We start from the raw sequence: 8,663 nt of genomic DNA, 5'->3' as shown, positions 1-8,663 counted from the left end.
TTTATAATTAGGCTTCAGATTTGCCTGATCTTTATTTTACATTCTTAATACCAACAGTGTACCTCAGTATCTATTTTCCCCTTGGTAATTTTTCTTCTTAACACGAAGGAGTCTTGGTTTATGAAAATAACTTAATTTGCTGCAATCTGATGCTTTTGTACAGGGCTAGGCATTTCACAGTTCTCATGGCTGTACCTCATCTTCTGAAATCTATTGTCTCTACTCCTGGGTGATCTCTAAAGACAGCTACCATTTTTTTTTATTCTTTTAAAAAAATATTATAATAAGTATTACAAAGGGTATTACATATGTGCCCCCCCCACCCGCCCTTGACAATCCCCTGCCCTCCCTTACTCCCCAGTGTCTTATGTCCATTAGTTATGCTTATATGCATGCATACAAGTCCTTTGGTTGATCTCTTACTCCCCTCCCTTCTGCCCCCCAACCCTCTCTGGCCTTCCCACTGCAGTTTGGCAATCAGTTTGAGGCAGCTCTGCCTCTGTATCTATTATTGTTCAAAAGTTTGTAATGGTCTTTATTATCCATGAATGAGTGAGATCATGGGGTATTTTTCCTTCATTGACTGGCTTATTTCACTTAGCATAATGCTCTCCAGTTCCATCCATGCTATTGCAAATGGTAAGAGTCCCTTCTTTTTTACAGCAGACAGCTACCATTTTTATAAACACAATGCAGCAGAGCAAAACAAAATCTGCGGCAGAATAGAAGGGCCTAGAACAGGAGTCAATAAACTGCTACCTGTGGCTTGGCTTCCTGTTTTGTAAATAAAGTTTTATTGGAACATAGCCACATTCATTTGTTTGTATATTATCATTATATATTTCATGGTTGGGTGGAGGCACACACACCTGAAAATACTATCTGGCTCTTTCTATGTGTGTCGAGCTCCAGACAGAATGTTTTCAACCAGTGCTTCATTTTTGTTACAACAGATTTTAGCTTACACATTTTTAAAACTTAAAATTATATGTAAATAAAATCTCAGTTCATTTATTTTTAAGTATCTTGGGAGCACGTTAAATGTAATTTGAAATTAAGTATTGGAAAAACTCATTGAGATGCTCCTTATCAAATCCTGAATGTGGAAGGGCTAGGGCTGGGTCTCCACAATGAAATCCATGTGCAGTATCCACCAAACTGTTAAACATCAAAGTTCCCTGCTATGCTTCATTTTGCTAAAAATGATAGGAAAAGCACAAGAAAAGAATGGCCATTTGTGTAAGGAGAGAGTATGCTAGGTAACACTTAACCTGGAAGATAGATATATCTTCCTAAATCTTAGCATATCTTAAAAATATAACCCTTCCACTTCTGAGGCATTGAGGCATAAATTAAAGATGATTAACAAAAGGAATTTGGGACATTCAAAGTAGTCACTCAGAGGAGTTAAGTCTTCAGGATTTCCTTTGTTGAGTGGATTTGTATAATAGCCAACAGAAAAAAACACACACAATACAAATGGAACCAGTTTACCCATCCTTCTCTATTTAGGATTATGAATGGATTATGCTGACTTTAATATCCAATTTTTTTATTGCAGTAAAACCTCACCTGTCAGGAGATACAGTCTAAGTCTCCCAGGTTTGTTTATAAAGTCCATTCATCAATCCTGGGCATTGCTGCCCCACCAACCTGCAATACTAGTGCCAGTTCCCTGCAGCCCAAACCTGAATGACGCTGTGAACTTGCCCTGTTGAAGCAATACTTACCTCTGTCATTGTGTTGCTGCTGCTGTGTTATATGTGATACTTGAGAGACCCACCACTGCTCTTTATAGGAGGGTAGCTGCCTATGTCTCCTTCTCCAACCTGTGATGCACACACTACTAGGGTGGCTGTGCCAGGCTGGGCTCCAGTACCACCACCTGCACACTGTACCAGGAGCACTGTTTTTCTCTCTCCCTACGATCCTCAGGCCTTAACATTGTATCCGACTGATGTTCGCACGCCCGCCCTCTAGGTGAGGTCACTCCTAGGTCCTTTCATGCCTTTCTTATAATCTGGCCCCAGTCAGAGTTACTGTAAGTTACTAGGGATGCATATTTGAATCTCTAATAAGAACACAATGCAGTCTTGTGTCTCCCCCAGGAAGACTCCTTTGCACCTATGTAAATTAGAGGCAAGCAGACTCTTTGAAGGAGGGATCCAACTAATGCTATTGTCATCAAAATCCAAGCCTTAAACACCATTGAATTCTTTAGGGTAAGAGTTGGCCGATGACCGCCATATTTGAGCCCCATATTTCCTCCATCCACTCCTCAATGAAGTAAAGTGCTATTGTTGAACTCTGTTGTGGAGGCTGAGAAACATCAAAAGTTTACTTTTGAAATTTGCAATTATTAAAGCTAAGAACTTCTTCAAAATGTAGTCCCAGAACCAGCTATAATAGAATCATCTGGACACTCTAAAAATACTGATTTCTACCAAGTTTCCCAGCAAACATGTGGACCTGGGAACTTGTTAGTGAGCAAGTGTAGCACTAAACAGTAAGTTTATGCTATAGATATATTTATGTTTTATTAGCAATTTTCTATACATGTGCATGTTTGCTAAAAAAAAAACACCCTGCATATAATTAATTTATAATACACACTTGATACTGTTCAGCCAATTCTTAAAGCTATTTCCACAAGGGATCTCTCCTGACCTTAGATTGATCATTTTGGGATGTTCCACCAAGGGGAGTATCTTGAAGTGAAGCTCAATACCAGATACAGAATGTGGCAAAAGTAGGTTTGCAGTTGTGAGTACATGAAACACAGTTTATTCTTGTATTATTGTTGTTAATTATAGTATCATTTTTCATACAAACAATTATAAACCTACTTTTCAAACACATGTTTTAAAAATATTCACCTAAGAGTACATTCTTCAGGTTTTATACAATGATTAATGCCTATAGATACTGTGTAAGAGGCTCACTGCTATATAGAAAGTTGCCTGTAGTAGTAAACAAAACTGAAAATAGTACTTTTCTGATAAATCATTATTTAAAAGTAGTGGGATCTTGGGCTGTTTCCATATCTTGACTGCTATGAATGATGCTGCTATGAACACAGCGTGCATATATTCTTTAGAATTGGTATTTCTGGATTCTTAGGATATATTTCCAGAAGTGTGATCACTGGGTCAAAAAGCTGTTCCATTTTTTGAGGAAACTCAGTATGGTTTTTCTCAATAGAGAAGCAGATAAAAAAAGCTGAGATACACAATGGAATAATATGCAGCTGTAAAAAAAGAGAGGGGGAATCTTCCCTTTTGCGACAGCATTGGATGGACCTGGAGATTATTATGCTAAGTGAAATAAGCCAGTCAGAGAAAGACAAATACCATACGATCTCACTTATATGTGGAATCTAATGAACAAAACAGAAACGGAAGCATGGACACATGGAACAGACTGACAGCTGTCAGAAGAGAGGTCAGTAGAGACTGGATGAAAGAAGATGAAGGGATTAGTCAAAGAACATATAGGCATAACCCACAGACACAAATAGTGTGGTGATGCCAAGAGGGAAGGGGAAGCAGGGGCTGGATGGAGGTGGGCAAAGGGGAGAGGGGAATGGGGACATCTGTAATAATGTCAATAATAAAAAAATGTAGTGGGCCAAAAGCTGAAATATAGACGGTTCTAATCCCGTAGTCTAATCCTATAGTCAATGTCATAGTCTTTCTGTTTTTCTGTTTGTTTGTATGGAAGGAGGAAGTTAGGAGGTTGATGTTGGTTTTCAAATCCAGTGACATTGAAAATGAAAAGGAAAGTTTAGAAATCATGTCCTTGTCAAAAGAAAGGTTTAAGAAGATCCACTTACCATAAACTGTGGGCCAGGGTCCTGGGAAATTAATCTTCTTCAGTGTGAGGTCTGCTTATACATGAATACAGAGGTTGACAAATCTTCAGATATCCGGGGTACCTGGTGTTAACCATCTAAAAAGTTAGAAATTAGCCTAAAGCTTATCTCGCCCCCCTCAGTTTTCAGCACATTGTGGTTTTGGTAGAGAGAGCATTGATCACTGGTGGAGTGAAAAGTGTAAATTTATATTCATAAATATTATAAATATTTAAATGTATATTTATTCCATGAATTGATCAACTACCAAAGAGCAGCTTTAAGACAGTCTGTCTGTTTACTATGTTCTGTTATAATATCTCATTCTTAATTGTTTTTTGATGTTTTTTCTTCTCCTCACTCCACCACATCACCTTCTTTCTCTGTTTTTTTTTTTTTTCTTTTTCTCTCCTCCTTTTTTCCTCATTTGTCACTCTTGTATAACTTTGTGCCTGAAACTAGGTCATGAGACTGTCAAGATGTCAGCTTCAAACTTAGTTATCAATTTTCTGTCTTTAAACCACTATACTTTGGGGATGATTTGCTCTTCTTTGTGGTTAGATGGAGCAATTTTAATACCTTTTTACGGCACAGGAGTTTTTCTTTATACCTGGTTAGAGGGCTTCTTATGAGCTATAGTGCATTGGTATTCACACATTACAGGATGTGAGTTGGCTTAAAACCTTCAGGTCGAGAGAGAGAGAGAGAGAGAGAGAGAGCGAGAGACTGACTTTATAAAGGGAACATGAAGTTAATTTTTGTCACCACATTTATAAACCAGTTCCACTAACCAAATACAGCCTACTTCTTACAAATACAATTATGGTTATACCTCATTGAGGGAAAAGATTTTAAAATATTGAAAATAAAATGAGTCACAGAAAACTCAAATGTCCTCCTTGAGGAGCAAATAGTAGAATCTGGTGTTCATTAAAATACTTGAATGCTAATGGAAGAGAAAAATGTAGGCCCTGTGTCTCCATTTCTTTGGACCAAGACACTGTGGTTTCTCAGCTTTCCCAAGGCCTGGCCAACTTAGGATCTGGTGAGACTCTTTGGAGACAGGAAATGTGAGGTTGGATATAGAGTACAAATGGGTGAGATGGGGCTTCCTTGCGAGCTGCCTGGCACTGTGCATCCCTCCATAAGGAGTACTCTCAGGCACAAGAAGCCCACTCCCTGTGCGGGTCGCTCTCTATTGCCAGAGATCTCACTCGCACCAAAGTAGGGGAAAAGATCTATTAACACCAGGCCAAGTATGGAGACTTTAGAGGATCTGTGGGTTTCAAAGTGTAGACAAGGAAGATGTGAAAATCAAAAGCATCATAAAAGTTAGCCTCCCACCTCCCTTCTTCTATTCCCCATACACTGGCCTGCTTGCCTTCACCTCCAGCTAGACCTTTTAACCAAAGCAGGATAGTCCAAGATCCCTGCCTAATTTTTTTTTTAGTTCAATTAGCCATACTAGTTAACATTCCACATTGAGAGTCATTTTGGTTACAGAGTTCTCTCCCTTTTTACATCTTAATTTTATTTTTAATGCAAATAACTCCTGGAAGATCAAAAGATTGTCAGCTATTAATGCTTCAGAATAAATTACTAGAATCAGATTGCCTTCCCTATCATTCCTGGATACAACCAGCTGTGCTAAGAACATCAGATCACTGCAGGCTATGATGGGGATGTGTTGGGAGAGAACCCTGGGTGGAGGGAGGGCATAGGAAGTCTATGTGGGTAAGAGAATCTGAGGCTTAGGGGAGTATGTTGGTTCTGGGTATCTAAAAATGTGTGGCGTGGAGTATAAAGGTAGGTGGGAGGCTGTTCAGGTCAATACGGAATTATTTGAAATGTTTGCCCCTGGCCATGGCAGGGAGGAAAGCTCCCAGCCTGATGGCCTCCAGGAAAACTGCTGGGAGAGTTTTAGGAAAGACAGCCAACAGGCAGATTTCTGACTTGCTAATTAGGGAATAGCAGTGATAACTTCATTATGTGTTCCTTGAAATTTTGCTGCCTATTCTCTATCCTTTTAAACTGACTAATAAAAGGGTAATATGCTAATTAGACCAGGAGACCTTCTGGACGTCCTTCTGGACAAAGCCATGGTGGTGGGGCTGAGGCAGAGGTGGTTAGGGGCGATCAGGACAGGAGGGGAGGGCAGTTGGGGGTGATCAGTCTGGCAGAGGGGGCAGTTGGAGGTGAACAGGCCAGCAAGGGGGGGCAGTTGGGGGTGAGCAGGCTGGCAGGGGGGGCAGTTGGGGGCGATCAGGCCGGCTGGAAAGAGCAGTTGGGGGCCATGAGGCTGGCTGGGGAGGGCAGTTGGGGGCAATCAGGCTGGTGGGGGCAATCGGGGGTGAGAAGGCTAGCGCGGGGGGAGGCAGTTGGAGGCAAGGAGGCCAGTAGGCAGAGTGGTTAGGGGCTATCAGGCAGGCAGGCAGATGAGCATTTAGGAGCCAGTGGTCCTGGATTGTGAGAGGGATATCTGACTGCCGGTTCAGGGATTGGGCCTAAACTGGCAGTCGGACACCCCTGAGGGGTCCCAGATTGGAGAGGGTGCAGGCCAGGCTGAGGGACACCCCCCTCCCCGTGCACAAATTTTGTGTACCAGACAAAATAATGGAAAAACAGTCAAATTTTTCTACCCTGCCTCCTCCCCAAAATCATACTACTAAAAAAATTAGAAACAAACTCAATCTTATAAATAATTTTAAATGATAAATGACAAATTAGGAACTTTTTACAATATAAGTAGTAACATTATAAATCTTCAATATATAAAGAGCAGTCATTAATCAAAAATGTGATTATCTTAATAGAAATATGGGAAAAGGCCTTTTACATGTAAGTAATAAAAAAATCAAATGGCTGTTAATAAGATGCCTCCTTTTTGCCAAAGATAAAACTTTTTAAGATTGTTTTTAAAATAATTCTTAGGGTCAGTGAGGGAATGGAGAAATAAATGTTTTTAACTTATTTTGTCCTTTTGTCTTCCTATAGGTTTTTCAAATGATTGTATCTATCCTTGTTTTTAAATATTACATGCTAGTATATTCCAACTACTCCCAATTATGTACATTTTTTCCCTGGGCTTCAGATTCATATGCATATCTGCCTACTTGAGCTTTCCATTTCATTACCTGAAAAATATCTAAAATTTTACTTAGCCAAACAGTACTTTTAATTTTCTTAAGCCTGGTCCTCTCCTAGTCTTTATTTATTTAGGGATCCATGTCTCAGAGTAGAATTATTCTGGATGCCTCCCTTTTTCTCTCCACACTCAGGATAACAAGTCATATAAGTCCCATCTCCAAGTATATTCTTAGTTCCATCACTTCTCTTTATGTCCATCAAGACAGCATTAGTCCAAGTCACCATTCACTCTGTTCCTACTTCCTAATTGTTCCTTTCTTTTTTTTTTTAATTAAATCTTTATTGTTCAGATTACATTTGTTCCTCTTCCCCCCCCATAACTCCCCTCCTTCCAGTTCCCGCCCCACCCTCCACCCTCACTCCCCACCCACTGTCCTCATCCATAGGTGCACGATTTTTGTCCAGTCTCTTCCCGCATCTCCCATTCCCCTTTCCCCCCCAAGCATAGTCAGTCCATTCCCTTTCTATGTCCCTGATTCATTATAATCACCAGTTCATTCTGTACATCAGATTATTTATTCACTTGATTCTTAGATTCACTTGTTGATAGATGCATGTTTGTTGTTCACAATTTGTATCTTTACCTTTTTCTTCTTCCTCTTCTTAAAGGATACCTTTCAGCATTTCATATAATACTGGTTTAGTGGTGATGAACTCCTTTAGCTTTTCCTTATCTGTGAAGCTCTTTATCTGACCTTCAATTCTGAATGATAGCTTTGCTGGATAAAGTACTCTTGGTTGTAGGTTCTTGGTATTCAGCACTTTGAATATTTCTTGCCATTCCCTTCTGGCCTGCAAAGTTTCTGTTGAGAAATCAGCTGACAGTCGTATGGGTATTCCCTTGTAGGTAACTGAGTTTCTTTCTCTTGCTGCTTTTAAGATTCTCTCTTTGTCTTTTGCTCTTGGCATTTTAATGATGATGTGTCTTGGTGTGGTCCTCTTTGGATTCCTTTTGTTTGGGGTTCTCTGTGCTTCTTGGACCTGTAAGTCCATTTCTTTCACCAGGTGGGGGAAGTTTTCTGCCATTATTTCTTCAAATAGGTTTTCAATATCTTGCTGTCTCTCATCTTCTGGCACCCCAATAATTCTGATATTAGTGCGCTTGAAGCTGTCCCAGAGGCTCCTTACACTATCTTCGTATTTTCGGATTCTTTTTTCATTTTGCTTTTCTGGTTGGGTGTTTTTTGCTTGTTCGCATTTCAAATCTTTGACTTGATTCTTGCGCTCCTCTGGTCTGCTATTGGGTGTCTGTATAATATTCTTTATTTCAGTCCGTGTATGCTTAATTTCTAGTTGGTTCTTTATCATAGCATCGAGGGTCTCATTAGTTTTCGTGAGGCTCTCATCAAGTTTATTGGCAGCTTCTAGCACATTATTGCAAGCCCTCAAAATTGCGTTTTTTAGCTCTATATCCTCCATTTCTGTCATGTCTTTTTGTCTCCGCATTTTTTATGCTTTCTTGGTGCACCCCCTTGTGGTCTTTGTGCGCAGTCTTGTTCTAGTTGAGCCTTGATTGTTGTAGTTAATACTAGAGGGATTTGACCACCAGGCCGACTGGCTGTGAGAATCAGCTGTGTCTGCCACGGGAAAACTTCTGTCCTCTGGAGAGGTGCTAATCTAGCCTTTGCCTGAGGCTATCCGGCAAATGGCTCTATGCAGGGCTTGG

Source organism: Myotis yumanensis, unplaced genomic scaffold, assembly GCF_028538775.1.
Source record: "Myotis yumanensis isolate MYYU_CA2020_CCGP unplaced genomic scaffold, mMyoYum1.0.hap1 SCAF_8, whole genome shotgun sequence".
Taxonomy (NCBI): Eukaryota; Metazoa; Chordata; class Mammalia; order Chiroptera; family Vespertilionidae; genus Myotis; species Myotis yumanensis.
Note: the sequence above shows the minus strand (reverse complement) of the source record.